This window comes from Augochlora pura, chromosome 8, assembly GCF_028453695.1.
Source record: "Augochlora pura isolate Apur16 chromosome 8, APUR_v2.2.1, whole genome shotgun sequence".
NCBI classification, from domain to species: domain Eukaryota; kingdom Metazoa; phylum Arthropoda; class Insecta; order Hymenoptera; family Halictidae; genus Augochlora; species Augochlora pura.
The window spans coordinates 13,065,104-13,081,910 of NC_135779.1; the positions used below are offsets into that span (position 1 = coordinate 13,065,104).

Sequence of the window (16,807 nt, forward strand, 5' to 3'; positions counted from 1 at the left end):
ACAGAATGGTTCCCTATAATTAATAATTAACGAGAAAAAAGATATTTTTTTAAAATCAAGCTGTAAATATACAAATAAATAATGACAAATGATATTTCAGAAAGCGATTTCGAGGCAATTTTCGATCGAGAAAATTAGAAACAATTCATTTTTCTTTCGCAAAAATAATAACACAACGTCGGAATATGAATTGTTGACAGAAATTTTTTATTTAAAAAAAAGCATTTTTATACAGAAAAGTTCAGCAACGGAGAGAACGGATACATCCGGGCGTCTAAAAGTAAAAAAAAACCTCAATAGCCTCCATAGCTCAGGGGTTAGAGCACTGGTCTTGTAAACCAGGGGTCGAGAGTTCAAATCTCTCTGGAGGCAAATTTTTTTCACGACCATGTCTTTCCGTACTTTTGATGATATCCGCAACCAGATACACCTTGTGATAAAGGAACCATGAAAACTGAAATTATTCATAAAATAATAAATAAAAATACTCCTCTTTGTAACGAGTCGTTCTCGTAAATTTTTCGTCGCAGCACCTCTGTTGTACAATTCCCAACGTTTATGCAAATGGTGTTCTTCGTGTACCTAACATTGAAAACAACGATCATTAGTATAATATATGTTTATCCGCGTACACACGATTGTCTCGAAGATACGCGGTTCCCGGTGATTCTTTCGAATGACAAGGATGATAAAATTGGTTGATGTAAATGTAACAAAAACTGTTTATTATAATAACACTTAATAACAAAAATCGAAATTACAAACGACGTCGATTCTGCGAATATTATTAGTTGATTACGATGCAGCGAATAACTAACAGATGAGAGTGATGGTTAGGCTAATGAATCTCGTGTGAAGTGTATGTTTGTTCTGTCTGTTCGTCGAACTGATCATCTCCGAGGTAACCTCGGAGTGGGTGTGTATTAAAATATGGAACAAGCGGATTCGTAGATAACAATATTTCGGAAAAAGTAAGGGAAACGACCGTCTTGAATTGATTGGTTCAAAGAAAAGCGTATACTAACGGAAAGTGACCGCCCCGAACTCATCGCCACCCGCAGGTAGTGCCCTTACCCTCGGGTGAGGCTCGCGAAGGATCCTCGTGTCCCAGTGACGGACCGTAGCAGACAATGCATCATAAAAGAGCCTTGTGCGTTCGACAAAATACTCTAGTGCGGGTCTTGGCAAAATATTAAAGCTGATGGCCAGATGTGGGGTTTATTGAAGAAAATGACAAACAATAGATTAAGCACCGGCCTTTTAGAGACATTACTGGTCAGGAATGCGTTGAGAATATTTGAAAATTATACTATGCGCGTGTTTTTATGACGGTAGATTCTTTATAATACCGCGTCGAAGCTCTCGGGCCCTCGACAACCCATACCAGATGTGGCCATGAGCAGGGGTACGGTCAGCGACAGCTACGCTAAAGACAATGAAAATCTGGGAACTCCCAGATTTCTGCTGTCCCCTCTTCTTGGCCATCGTTCTAATATTCATTGGTCTTAACATAATTTAAGTAGCCAATGAAATACCAACTCCACCCACGCCATTTACATACGAAGGCGTAATTGGAGGATGAGAAGCGTACCTACATCACTTTCCACTTTGCACTCGGTAACTTCTCATCTAGTCCGACAACCGACATTTTGTACATAGTTGTTATAGTTTGTGATAAGTTGTTCGTCTCTTTATTATTAAACCTTGTTTAAATACGGCACCTTGTTCCATCTCAGTTCATCCTCAAATCTATCCTCAACATATTAATTTATCGCGAGGTAGGCGCGTTATTCAATCGTCATCAAATACGGTCGACGCTGTAACGCACCGCGCAACATATGGCAATGACGGCTGTAAACTAGTTCCGTTCTGTAACGGAATATAAATATAGCATATATGACATTATATAAAATATATATGTAATATATATGTACGTTCATAATATAGAAATAGAGATATAAATTTCTAAGAGTTATTTCATGGAATGTGTAATCTGTACTAAATATTTTACTGCACTTTAAATAGTTATATCGCTCATACAAATTTAATTCCCCTTTCACTATGTTTATAAATTTGACATTGTTACATAATATTAAATAAATTGGGTTAGAAATCTGATTCTTTTTATAGATTTATATATAAAAGTAATTTATATTATAAATTTGTTTCATATTCTTAAATAATTATATAAAATCTCGTTTTCAATAAACAGAATCATATATCAAATAACCATTTGTATGAAATGTTATATAAATTTAATTTTCTTATAAAGCTTATAGGTTTACACAATTTTATATAAATTTATATAGAGTCTTAATTTTCATTATAAACTTAGATAAAAATTAGGTTCATATATCAATTTATAATTATAAATTATAGATTCGTATAAATTAGTGACAATACCAAACAAAGCAATACATGTATACATATACACATAATCGTGAATCATCAATCAGATTATTTTTTACCCAACTCTGTCCATCCGTCATCATTTACTGTATTTCCAACAAACTTGAATTCTTAATAATGCTAGACAGTATTTCTTATTACATCATTCCATAAATTCCTCATAGTCAACAAACTCATTATTTGCATTCGGAATTTAAAATATAAAAGAACAGGTAATGTAACACATAGAAAAAGCTCAATAGGCATGTAACAAAAGTTGAAGAAGCAGAATCGCAAGTCATTTTGGTTAGCAAGTGGTTCAGCATTGTTAGAGGACTCTCGTCTGAGCTCCGCTTGTTCGATGATATAAAGGCTCCTTACATTCACCGATACGTGGCAGAAATTATTGAGGATTCCGAAACACATTGTTCCGTTCAGGAAATAGCGCAGGCTAGCTCGCAGCGTGATCGCATTATTACGATCTTGTAAATTTAACAAGGAATGATAACGCTTCCGTTCGACATTAAACAGCATTCAAACGAATCCACTGATGCACCGGTGATGTATTCGTACGTAAGAATATTGTTATTTGTTAATGACATTGGTTGTCAAGCATACAAGCATTTATTGTTTCATTTAATGTTAGACAAAATATAAGATCAATAAAATTTGTGCGATTTTGACGAATGATAAAAACATTTGAATTTTTTTTCTAATCTTCTTATCCTTGTCTTTAATATAAAGATTCTGGTAAGAATCTCAATTCAAAAAATAAAGTGATGTTAGTGATGTTTCTCGTTTTGAGCCTATGTGCATATGACATGGTTTTCTTATACATGCTCAATGAATATGCTGGTACTTTTTGGCTGAATAATCGTGGAACACCCTATATATAGTTTTCATTAAAACGTTTTATGTAGACTGATCGTACGGATTGTTCGTGAGAATAATCTCCAGTGATTGAGATAATAATTAAATATTATTAATCGACGTTAAATACGTTGTTTCATTAGGATTCACTCGGAATATAAATACATAAATGGTTAACATTAACTTTTCCCATGATAACGACGTACAAGGCAAATCAATATCAAGTCCCGTATTCACTATCGAAATAGTGAAACACCTCTAATTCCAATATACATGGTACTACATTAGATGTTTATGAGACCTGCCATATTTACAGTTTAAATATCACTGGCGAAATTAACAGAAATTAATAACGCTATGATAATAATGATATTCGCTTGGCTGCCACGCGATTAATATCCCAAGGGTTGAAGCTAGTATACGGAAGAGCAAAGTCATGAAACTAATAAACATCCTACATAAGAACACAGTTTATAGTGTTTCCTAACTATCATTATAACTTATTTTCCCTATCGTAAGACATGCTTGAAAGAAGAGACAAATTTAAAATAAACATATATTATATGAAGGGTGGTCCACGCAATGGTTTCAAGATATAATAACTCCGTTATTATTGCATTTATGAGGAAATGCCAAAGGAGAAAAATAAATGGTTCGAAGGCCATGGTCTGCAGGCCATTAAATTTTTTTAGATGCAACAGTGCACGTGCAATTAACAATTGCATTATTTCTTTAAATAGAAATGTATATATTGTTTACACAGATCGATTCTTCTGCTTATTCTACGTAAAAAATGATTAGAGGTACCATGGCAAAAAAATTATTAGATCTTGAGATATTTTCAAAAAATGTCTTCATTGAAGGAGATACTCAAACACTTCATGACTATGTTGTAAAGCCAAACACTTCTCCGACATTGTTATCATAACAGAATCTGATTTGTACGAGTAAGCATTTCATCATTCCGTAACAATTCGCGTATCGTAACTCGAATACGAAAACTAAGATATTTTAAAAACTAAGAGACTTCCGGTAGGGACGCGAGAGAAGGTAGACACGTGTGGGGAACGCTGGGAAGTAAGTGGAGGTAAGGGAGTGAATCTAAGGAAGGAAAGTGTAGAGGACGGAAAGGAAAAGGAGAGAAGAAAAAGAAGGAAACAGACAATAAAGGACAGAAGGAAAAAGAAGGTAGGAAGAGAAAAAATAAGCAAAAATTAAGCGCGAGAAGGTTAGGAAAAATCATGGCTACAAGAGCGAGCAAAACAAAAACAAAAGAGAGAGAAGAGGGGGGAACAATGGAAAGATTCCTCGGCGGGAAAGAAAAAACGAAGGCAGGGACATCAGGCGGAGGAGTGACAGAAGGAGGATCGGTAAGGAAGGAAGTGTTAGAAGAGATGGAGAAAATAATGGAAAGAATGTTCCAAAAATATTTACGTGAAATCGACGGCCTGAGGAAGGAACTAATGGAGGAACGAAGAGAAAGGAAAGAATGGGAGAAGGAAAAGAAAAACTTGGAAGAAAGGGTCATAAAATTAGAAATGAAGGAGGAGAGGAGAGAAAGAGAAAGCAGGAAGAAGAATATAGTGATAAGAGGAGCAAGTGGGAGGGAAAAAGAAGGAGAGGAGGAGGTGGGAGATTTTATAAAGAAGAACCTAGAGGTGGAAATAGAAGTGAAGGAAGCACGGAAAATAAAAAATACGAAGGGAGAGGAAATAATGGTTGTCAAGTTGGGAAAGTGGGAAGACAAACGGGAAGTAATGAAGAGAAAAAAAGAGTTGAAAAAGGGTATTTACATAGAGGATGATTTAACAAGAGAGGCACGAGAGGTGCAGAGGAAATTGAGAGAAATAGCAAGAACGAAAAGAATGGAGGGAAAAAGAGTAATGGTGAGATACAGAAAGATTTGCATAGAAAGTAAATGGTATAACTGGAATGAGAGAGAAAAGAAGTTGGAGGAAGAGAGAGGGGGAAGGGAACTTTGAATGGAGGGGAAGGAGGAAGGAGGGATAGAGGCGAGACAGAGGAAAGTAAGGATAGGGTTTTGGAATGTGGCAGGGCTAAACAATAAATGCAGGGAAACATGGAAATATATAGAAGATTTTGACGTAGTGGGGTTAATGGAAACATGGATGGAAGAGGAAGAGTGGAAAAGGAGGGAGAGAAGGCTGACAAAAAAATTTAATTGGTGGTGCATACCAGCGCGAAAAGAAAGTAGGAAGGGGAGAGCAAGAGGTGGGATAGTCGTGGCAGTAAGAAAAAATGTGGAGGTAATAGAATATAGAGAGTGGAATGAGAGGATTGCAGAAGTAAAAGTAAGAATGGCAGGAAAAGTGTGGAGAGTACTCACTATCTATAGTCAGAAGATTGAAGAAACGATGGAAATAATCACAGAAGGAATAGGTGAAACAGAAGAAGAGTTATTAGTAATTGGTGGGGACTTTAACGCTAGGGTGGGCAAAGAAGGAGGGGTTTTCAGGGAAATAGAGACGGGGAGAGGAGAACAAAGAAAGTCAACAGACAAAATAATCAACAGGGAAGGAAAAAGATTGTTGGAAAAGCTATACGAAAGAGGATGGTTGATATTAAATGGATGTTACGGGGTGAAATCAGGTTGGACATACATCAGCGAGAAGGGAGCGTCGACGATTGATTATGTAGTAGCAAACCAGAGAGCATATGAAGAGGTGTGGGAGGTAAGAGAAGGGGAGAGGACAGAGTCTGACCATGTCCCACTGGAAGTACTAATCGACGCAGTAAAAAGAAAGGAGAAGGATGAGGGACAATGGAAACAAATAAAGAAGAGTGACTGGTCGGAGGAAGGAATAAAGGAATACCATAAACGGTGCGAGGGGTGGGCGGCAGAAGGGGAAGAAGTGGAAGGAATATGGACAGAATTAAAGGAAAAGATAGAGAAGGCAATCAAGAAAGACGCAAAGTGGATCAAAAAATGGGAGGTAGGGGAAAAGGCATGGCATAAAAAAGAATGGAAACAAAAGAAAAGAGAATTGAGAAGAGAACTGAGAAAACTACAAAGAGGGAAGATAGATAGGGAAGAATTCATAATTAAAAGGAAAGAATACAAGGAATGGTGCAAGGAGGAAAAGGAAAGATATGAGAGAGAAGAAGAAGAAAGGATAAAAGGAATAAGGACGGAAAGTGAAGCATGGGAGTACATAAATAGGTATACAGGGAAAAGAAACAGGGAAGGGGTGGATGAAAACATAGAACTGGAGGAATGGAAGAAGCACTTCATGGAGTTATTAGGAGGACATGAACAAGGAGAAGCAGAGGAGCAGAAGAAAAAGGCAACAAACGAACAAGAGGAAACCCAGGAGAAAATTCAAGAATTCACCAAGGAAGAGGTAATAAAGACGTTAAGGAATTTAAAAAGAGCGAAAGCACCGGGAATAGACGGGATAGAGAATGAAGCATGGAGGTTGATGCCGACGGGAGTTGGGGAGGTTTTTCTGGGGCTGATGAACAGGATATGGGGAGGAGGGGGAATACCGAGGGAATGGAGGAAAGGAATCATAACCCCAATTTAAAAGAGGAGATAAAGGGAAAGTGCAAAATTATAGAGGGGTAACTTTGATGTGCACAGCGTACAAGATCTACGCAAGCCTGCTCAATGATAGACTGAAAAAAGAGTTGGAAGGAAAACTAGAGGAGGGCCAGTTCGGTTTTAGGAGGGGAAGAGGGACGAGGGACGCGGTGTATATCCTGAATTTCGTGGCAAACAGAGAAATAGGAAAAAGGAGGGGGAAGTTATACACATGCTTTGTGGACCTGAAGGCGGCGTTTGATTGGGTAGATCGGGATAATTTGTGGGATAGAATGAGAGAATTACAAGTGGAGGGTAAGCTAAGAAGGAGAATAATGGAAATATATGAGGAGACAAAAAACAGCGTGCGAATAGGAGGGGAAATGACGAAGGAATTCCGGACGGAGAAGGGAGTCAGACAAGGATGCCCTCTAAGTCCTACACTTTTCAACGTGGTCCTGTCGGATTTGGAGCAAGAATTGAGAAAGGCGGGAGAGGGAGGGGTAGTGATAGGAACGGAAAAAATCTGGTCGCTTATATATGCTGATGACATCGTTCTAATGGCCACGTCAGAGGAGGGACTAAAGGAGACGATGAAAAGGCTAAGAAAATATCTGAGGAAGAAGGGACTGACAATGAGTGTAGACAAAACGAAGGTAATGGTATTCGAAAAGGGAGGGGGTAGGAGAAGAAGGAAAAGGGAATGGAAGTGGGGAGAAGAGGAAATAGAAGAGGTGAAAGAGGTAAAATATCTAGGCTATATGGTACAAAAAAACGGGAAAATGGGGAAACACCTGGATGAAAGATTCAAGAGAGCAATGATAGCGATGAAGAGGACTTGGGGCATAGGAGAAAAATTATTTAAGGAATCGTTCGAGAGAAGGATGAGAATTTTCGCTGCACTGGTGGAAAGCGTAATTCTCTACGGGGCGGAAGTCTGGGGGTGGCAGAGGGAGGGGAGGCTGGAGAGGGTAAAAAGAAAGTACATTAAATGGATATTGGGGCTGGATAGAAACACGCCAAACTATGTAGTGACAGAAGAAACGAAGAGTGAAGAAGTAAGGGACAAAGCATTGGAAAGAGCAATGAAGTACGAAGAAGAAGCAAGAGTGTCAGAGAAAAAGATTGTGAGGAGGTGTATAGAGGAAATTGAAAAGAAGAAAAACACAGGGAGCGATTGGGAGAAAAAGAGGAGACAAACAAGAAACACGCTGGGGCTGGAGGGGGAGGAGATGGAAAGGATTAGGGAACAAGAGGGGGGAGAAACAAAGAAAATTTATAAAAAGTTAAGAGAGAGGCTGGAAGCGAAGAGAACAGAAGAGAGAAAAGAACAGATAGAGGCTTCAAAATATAACCAAACGTACGAGGGCATAGTAACGGAAAAACTACCGGGATACCTAAGGGGTAGGAGGGGAAAGGAAGACCGAACGTTAATAGCAAGATTCAGGTGTGGAAATGAGAGTAGGGGAAGACAGACGTGGAGGCAGGAGGAAGAAAGAATGTGCAGAATATGTAAGAGAGAAGAGGAAACGATGGAACATGTGGTGGAGTGTGGGACGGGAGGAGGAACTAGCATAAAAGAAATTTTGGGAGAAGGAGGAGAGGGGCTAGCAGAATTGAAAAAGATAGTAGAAGAGAGGAGGAGAAGCGACGTGGAGAGAGAGCGGAGACAGAACGAGGAAGGGGAGAGAGGAAGAGAAAAAGAAGAAAACTAAAAAGAAACATAGCAATAAGGATGGGAAAAGATGCCAAAGAAAGGTGCAATGAAGACGGAAGAAGGATTTTTAGGTGTTAAGTTCTAGGTTAAGATGTAAAACAAAAAAAAATGTAAATAGTTATAGTTTATACAAATAGAAGTAGGAAAATTTGTAAACCGGAAGCCATCCTAAGCCGCATAGGCAAGGATTATGAATAAATAAAAAAAAATAAAAAAAATAAATAAAAACTAAGATATTTTTTGAAACTACATCAAGATCTAATAATTTATCTTTCCTTTGGCATTTTTCCATAAATGCAATAATAACGGAGCCTCGTAGATCTCAATATTCGACATTTTATCAATTGGAATGAGGATCCAAAAGTGACACCCACACTTACGCCCGGTTGGACAATTCCCCCCTGCAACCACCCCCTCACTCAGCCCCTGAGCGATATTGATACTACTTAAATAAGACGAGAAAGAAGTGACCACTAGGATGGCCAGACGTGGTCACTAAGATGGCCAGACATGACCACTAGGATGACCAGGCATGACCACTAGGATTACCAGAAGTGACCACTAGAATGGCCAAACATGACCACTATTTTGAACAATATTATTTCTTGCTATTATTAATAAGTGATTCAATAGATATGAACTTCACATTGAAGACAAAATTATGAACTTGTACCTTAATAAAATTAAGATTTTATAACAATAGCTTGCTCAAGAAATAGATAATAATTGAGCATAATAAACAATAGTGAAAATTGTAAATAATATGAGATAGTATCAATAATATTTTAGATAGCATTCTTAGAAAAACGGTATAGTATATATGTACAATAACAAGGAAGCTAAAATTCAACTGTTGAAAACATTGCTCAATGAACTTTTGTTTCTAAATCTCAAAGAATGTTTCTGCATGTTGCCTGTTCTACGAGCATCGGACAAAAAAAAAATCACTTCAACGATTACGAAGTTTGTTAACACGAGAATTTTAATTAATCCATGTTGAAAGCTTTGTTTCATTACACTTTATACCCTTGCCGTAAGCCATTAACGCTTAAAATCTGCAGTCTGAGGATTAGCTAAATATACTACTCGTTACTTGCGACTGGCTTTTAGTAAAATGAGCATGTGAAAACGCATCACAGTGTCGAGAGAAATTACCAAGGAATTTGCGAATAACGATATTGTTCGAACACTTTTTAAGACATTATAATTTCTTTTAAATTAGACCGAATGAGTTGCATTTTCGTTAACATGATAGAGTAATTTGTTTAGCAGACGACGAGTAAAAACATTTTTGCAAAAACTGCAATTGACTGCAATGAGATGAGTATAATTAACTTATGTTTCTTAACTTTTTTATTTGAGGATATAATGAAAGACAAGTTTTATAGAAAGATTTGAAAGAATAGAGTTTTTAAGAAATAAAACGGTCGAGGAATTAGGAAAGAAACTTATAATGCTCTTAAATTAAAATAGATTCAAGACAATAAATATTATGTACTTAAATATTTATTAAACGAATGTATTTAGTTATTTAGATATTAGATAATGATATTATATGATAATTATGATATTAGAAATGAAATGTGATATTACACTGTACATAGTGTTAAAATTAATAATCAAATGTAATAATATTTACGTAATAAAGAGTCATATATGTAATATAATATAAAAAATAATAATAATATGAAATGTAATTTTTATTTACAATATAACATAACTGATTATAATAACAATAAATTAATAATAAATTGCAATAAAGAGATTATTTGTTACTCTACTCAGGAGTTATTTAAGGTTGGTAATAACTAACAGTAATTGATACACGGTTCATTTTCGTCCGAAGAAATACGTACAACATGTAATCAATTTTATCTCTTAATATCTTCTTATTTCATATAAGATTTCGAGTGCCACCAATTTTGATTGTTACCCTAAACACGTCGCTCTTTAATAAAATGCTTGGGCATGTTATGATTTTAAGAGAAACTGGAAAAGATATTGAAATAAACTACGATCGAAGCTTGGTATCGCACTAATAACTAACGGTACATTCACCTTACTCGCTGCGTATCGAGAAATATTCGTTCGAAATAAACGCGACTCATATTGGAGAGGCGGGTTTTCCGTGTCTTCGTTCGCGAGCGTGAGGAACACGAAAATGCTGGAACTATTAGAGTTAATTTAATATGAAGTATGTAACGCAGTTTGTAGAGAATCCAGCAGATTCGGTCCAGTTTCAGCAGCGAGCCGCATGCCGCGGTCTCTGATACGTGGTTAGAAATTAAAGTGAAATTCGCATTAGTTTGCTTTCCGCGCCGTCGAAAACGAAAGATTCCCCGGCTTCATCCCCCCTTGATATTAGTCTAACGAAGCTGTAGTCACCCACCTCGAGAATTCTCAGCGACGACATCCACCCAGGAAAACGACCAGCCGTGGTCCACGGTGAACCACTTAATTCAGATTCCGAAAGTTTCTGCAAATTAATTAAATACGTACGTATGTTGAAACCACAACAAATGTGTCACACTTTACCGATTTATAATAATGCAATAATTTTCGCCAGCGAGATCTTCGGTTCCCTCCTAGTTCCTTTTCAGAAAGGTTTTGTTTGGGGAAATAAACGGGTTTTATTTAACAAATAATTAAACCTCGATTGTTACAGGCGAGATAAATAAACATTAAATAAACAATATTTCTTAAAATTATTTTAATCATTATTTCCATTTAAAAAGCAAACCGATAAAGCTAATTAAGTATTACTTTGGTTTGCAATGACGTGAAAAGAAATTAGTATAAATTATACAAATTCGAGTGAACTACTGTACGGAAAAGTATGACGTATATTGTCAAAACAGAATGGAGCAAGGACAAGTAAGATAACATCTCAATCAACATATAACTCTATCAGTTAAACTACGATAAGATAAACCATTCGAGTTAACTCTCGCGCTGTTATCTCACAAACTATGCTTATAATTTTCCTTGCAATTTTCCTGCAAGTTTTCTTACAAATCAAATAATAATATAATAGTAGAAAGTGATGATATTTATGAATTGCCAATAAGAATTATCAAGTCAGCAATGTCAAGGAATGTTTTAATTTCTAAAAACAATGTTCTCAAAATAATAATGAACAAATATGTTCTTGTTTACGTTAAATAATGAAAATCACTGATCGTGAACAAAGTATTACATTTTTTATGTTATTAATAGAAACACTTTCTTTTAGATCAAACCCTTTAAATTAAAATTAACGATTTCATTAATACTTTGATTTTCAATGCAATAATTTCAAAAATTATATAAAACTAAAGTAATTTCGCTAATGACTCTAAGTATTTAATGAGTCTAATTGATCTTTCGATCTGTTTGCATTTCATCCTCTACTAATTTAGAGGACGTGACAATTTCATTCTCTCTTTTTCAAAATTGTAACTATTAAACTATTAGTAAAATAATAAAAGTAAAAGAATATAATAAATTTTACATTTCTACATTTGCAGCAGCAAGTATTTTCGCTTAAGTAATACACAATAGAAAGGACTGTGCATTTCCTTCAAATATAAGCACACACTCGTTACAACCTATTCAAGCATATACAAACAATATTGAATTTATCCGAAGACAGAAATTCCAATATTCGTTCAAGAAAAAGGATATGGGACAATGTATGCAATAAGTGGCAATTTTCCACGTGAAAAATTAATGTTTGTTATCTCTTCACGTCAAAATTTACACAGCTGTCGTATTACACATTTACAAATGTCTTGCAGATATCATTTTTCCTTCGCTTCTATTTTGTCTCACATTTCAGTTGTTTAGTCAGCAGTAGTCTTAACGATTTCCCATGCGTTTAAAGTATTGATATCGTGTGAACCTAAATCTTATTTAGGTTCCAGTTTTGAAATTTTATTGAAATACAAATTTTACGCGAAATTCAATCCTTTATTTCCAGAGTTCCGAATTCCACGTGTTATTATCCTCTTTGCATTTTTTCAAATGCAAGACTGGAGTTAAAAAAAGCTAAACTACACGTTGGACAATGCTGATAATCGGAAGATTCATGGAAGACGAGATTTATTATTACAGTAAACATTGATAAAAAGTAACGAAAGAAAATGTGGAACGTATATTTGTGAAGGCGTTCCCCTGCACTGGAGATCTAGATAACTTCGTGGAAAACTGATAGGCTGGATGGTTCCTCGAAATTAGGCTCGCTGACGCAACAGGGTGGCATGGGGAACGTGCTAGCGGTTTTCGAGGACGTGACACTCTATCCCAGTTCTTTGAGACGAGCACACGTGAAGTCTTGAAGAATCCATAATAAACCGAACCATATATTGATATTATTAATAATTAGAAATAAAGGCTATTATATTTCCAAGCTAAACAACCATCGAATCTTTTACGACAAAAAGTTGGTGTATCTTGAAGTGTCAAAGAATATAATATGAAAAGTGACGAAATGCTTCATCAATGTGTTACGTAATTAAAAAATTGCAGAAAATCGTCGTTATTTTAACGGTTTACATAAGTCTTCCACCTGCTGTGCCAAAAATCAACCCCAAGAGTTCCCACAAAATCTAATTTCATGAATAAAACCGAAACGAAGATTACAATTTACTATATCATGTAGAAGACACAAGGTGAGAAATTAGGTGGGCTGCTTCTTTGGCAAAGATCTTTATTCGACTGGCTCTTTCTCTTCGAAAAAGGGCCTCCTCCCCTCGACGAACCATCTCATCACCCAAACAGAGACCTCCTTATCTCGGAGACATAAACAGTGCGCCGCCTGACCGGCGACCATCTCAGAGATCGCTTACAATCGGATGGTAATTTAAATCTTTTGCAAGCTAAACAACCTATTCAAATTCAATTTGCTCGAATATATTGTAAAAATTAATTTCTAAAACGAGTTACAAATTAATGCCACACATTTGTCACCGACGCGGCATTCAACGTGACAAATAACGATTTGTGAATCTTAACGTGAAGCTTAAGTATGCACAGGTCACCCTACGACTAATTCTTCCACCGTTGTTCGTGGCTTTCCACCCTAATAAAGAACCGGAGAGCCCATGATCTAGAGGTGCACGGCAAACTCCGTCAGAGAGAAATGTCCTGAATCTTGATTACCAAACGATCGCTGGTCCCTCGTCAAAATCACCTAAAATCTGGATTTTTTCCGGTGCCAAACAAACCCTCTATCGCGCGACAAAACCGCAGAGAGAAATGAACACACTTCGTGTTCTTGGCCACATCGAGACAATGTCCCCAGACGCTATATTGTCGAGGGTAGATCGCGTTGGGGTGCGCAAAACGATTTCCATCGTTCGACGGATTAGGACCGAACCGGAACGGTTTGTTGATTTCACCCCCTCGTCGAAAACGACGACGATTTGTCCGCAAACATTTGGCTTCCGAAGCTATGGCACTCCACAGATCCGTCCGTTCCCATTTTTCCTTTCGAGCTGCGCCCTACTCCTCCCTTGTGCGCAGCGTAGGGTCCATGGCGATTTTTAAGGGGGAAGTTCGTCGAACACGTTTAGTCAACAAAACTTGATTGTTTACGAGTGGACACCAATAGTTATGCAAAATATGCATTTTATTTCACCTTTACGAAATAACTGTATATGTTTTAAGCAGGCTGTGGATCTTTATGCACTTATGCATAATTTCTCAAATACATTGAATATATTAAATATATTAAACCAATACTTAAAAAATACAATAGTTAAACATAAAATGATATAATTCATATGTTCGTTGATACAATACAAATTTTTGTCTTATGTTAACAATAAAGCAAAATTGAAGAAATTTATCATGAATGTGTTCTTGAAGTTTGAATAGTCGTAAATTAAAAAATTTGGAGCATGTCAAAATGACGAGTTGTTCCGTGAAGCTAGTGTTAAACTCGAGAAAAAATGGTGCACGAGGGTGCGCTTCGAGTCCTTCCCGATTTACAGACATTGCGCAATATGCCGGCTGTTTGCACGGAAACCAGCACTTATTTCCCACCAGCGCAGCGTAGCCCTCATACATTTCTCAGATTAAAGATTCACGGCCCACAACCGCTGCAGCTCCCTTCGTTCTTTCTTCTTGAAAAATCGCCCGTTTAACGCGACCATGCTCTCCCTTTTTTTAAGAAATAATTGAATTACGGAACACGGAACACGTGACTTTCCCTTGTGCGGCCTCTCTTCTACAATATTTATCATGGGATTTTTTGCAATTTCTAGCGGTTGCTATGCTGCAGACTGAAATTAACAATTCTGATTTATAAGCCTGTGTAAATAATAATTGAACTGAGTAACTTTGTGCAAATTTGTATTTTTACAATTAACTTTGTAAAGACGAAAATAAGAGATTTCTTTCATTCATTGAAAGATACCTTACGACGTAAATGAAATAAAAATATCATTAATTCTTATCGTTGCACAGGATTCTTTGTATTTTCAAAATTTCCAAATGCCAGAAACTTTTATTTTATGTACACGTTATTTAATCTATTATTACTAGATAACAATTTTTATGCAAAATAAAATTTATCTAAGTTGTTCATAGAAGCATAAATTTCTATAATTTGTGTCTTTATGCTTTAAAACGCGATGCAACTTCATACCCTCACTCGGAATTAACAAATAACGTACTCCATTTTTCAATTGACGTAAATGTTTACTCATATTATTCGCTTGTTTGTTTGAAAATACGTGATATTTAACAAAGAGCTAGGAATGAAACTGTGTCGAATATTTTCCCAAATGCCATCTGCACGCAGGAACGACTCATTAAAACCAATGTAACAATATCAGATGCTGTTTGTTTGATCAATAATTCTTTATAATGTAAGAAATTCTCTTACTGTCTTTCTACGTAATTTTAAAAATTCTATAAATCTGTTTTTACAATGTGAATACAATAACCATTTCGTGTAGCAATAAATAAATGTTCAACTTTTAATTGTAACATGACAAATAGTCGATAATTTATTTTAAAACGCATATTTAGAGAGAAATATGTAAAGAAAGCATTTCATAAAAATCTTAAATACTTCTGTACTGTAGGGTTTTTCCGGGTATGCATGGTCGGGTGTCATAAAATGCTAATGAATGGGACGGATGGCGACAGAGTGTTTGGGCGACTTCGAGTGGCCTGAGTCTATTGCTTAGGTTCCTCGAAGTCCTGCGTGCCCGAAAGACAGAGTGTAGGTGAGCGAGAGGGAAATAAAAAGGAAGAGAGAGAATGAGTAAGAATGAGAGAGCGAGTGAGGCAGAGCGAAAGAGTATGGATGCAAGAGAGAGAGAGAGAGAGAGAGAGAGAAAGAGAGTAGGATAATTTGGAAAAGCCTAGGAAGGGCAAAAGAACGAGCGGAAAAGATCGGGCATTCGAAGGAGAACCGTGGCGTGAAGAAGTCGTTGTTGCTGTCGTAGTTGTTGAAGTCGTTGTTGTTGTTAAGTCGTTGTTGTTGTCAAAGTTGTTGCGTTGCCGTTGTCGTTGTTATTCTTGTTGTAAGTCGTGGGACATTGATAATAAACTGTTGTACTTGTTATTGTTAAACGAAGGTGTCGTTAGTTGTCGTATTATTATTATCACGGAGTCACGTGGGGTTTACTTCCAAAATAATCCCTACAGTACTAATAGTAATTCAAATAAATAATTATGTTAGAAGAAACGCATGACAAACGTAGTGAATTACTGTATTTTATTATATTCAATGAGAAGGTGGTAAAGAAATATTCTTTTAATTTCATACACTAAGAAAGACCAGTGCCAGGCAAATATTTGGTAGAAAAACGTAAAGATTGCCTTCCGCTGGTTCTTTTTCCTTTGAATGTTGCACGAGAAAAGTAAAGAGCGTCATAATTGACTTCCTACCGCGCCGGAGACTGAAATTTCAAAAAATCTCGCAAAGGAAATCTTGAATAACGGCCAGGTGTGTGTATAATAAATTACACACAACCGCGATGTCGGAATTTGCTTAGATAACATTATCATCGTCGAGCGGTGCTAGTAATTACTGTGTAATAATGTAATTAGGTAATCTCTAACAAGATCGATGCACGATTTACCAATCATGATTTCCATCAATCTCACTCACAACTAAACTATTACAAATTGTTAGTGCGCTTACGGAACAGTGTTAAAATAACTGAACATGTTTTTCCTAGAATAATTTATGAAAGTGATGACATCCAGAACTTTATGATAAAATAAGCAATGATCGAATTAAATAACGTAATATAGAATTATTATTATTATGAAAAATTGTAGAATTCAATCTGCAT

At 36.4% G+C, this 16,807-nt stretch overlaps 1 non-coding gene across 1 annotated transcript; it reads left to right on the plus strand.

Annotated features, from left to right (window-relative positions):
- The first annotated feature begins 299 nt into the window (after positions 1-299).
- On the plus strand, positions 300-372 carry Trnat-ugu (transfer RNA threonine (anticodon UGU)). The gene has a single exon. It is a non-coding gene; the product is annotated as a tRNA-Thr (tRNA).
- The last annotated feature ends 16,435 nt before the right edge of the window (positions 373-16,807 follow it).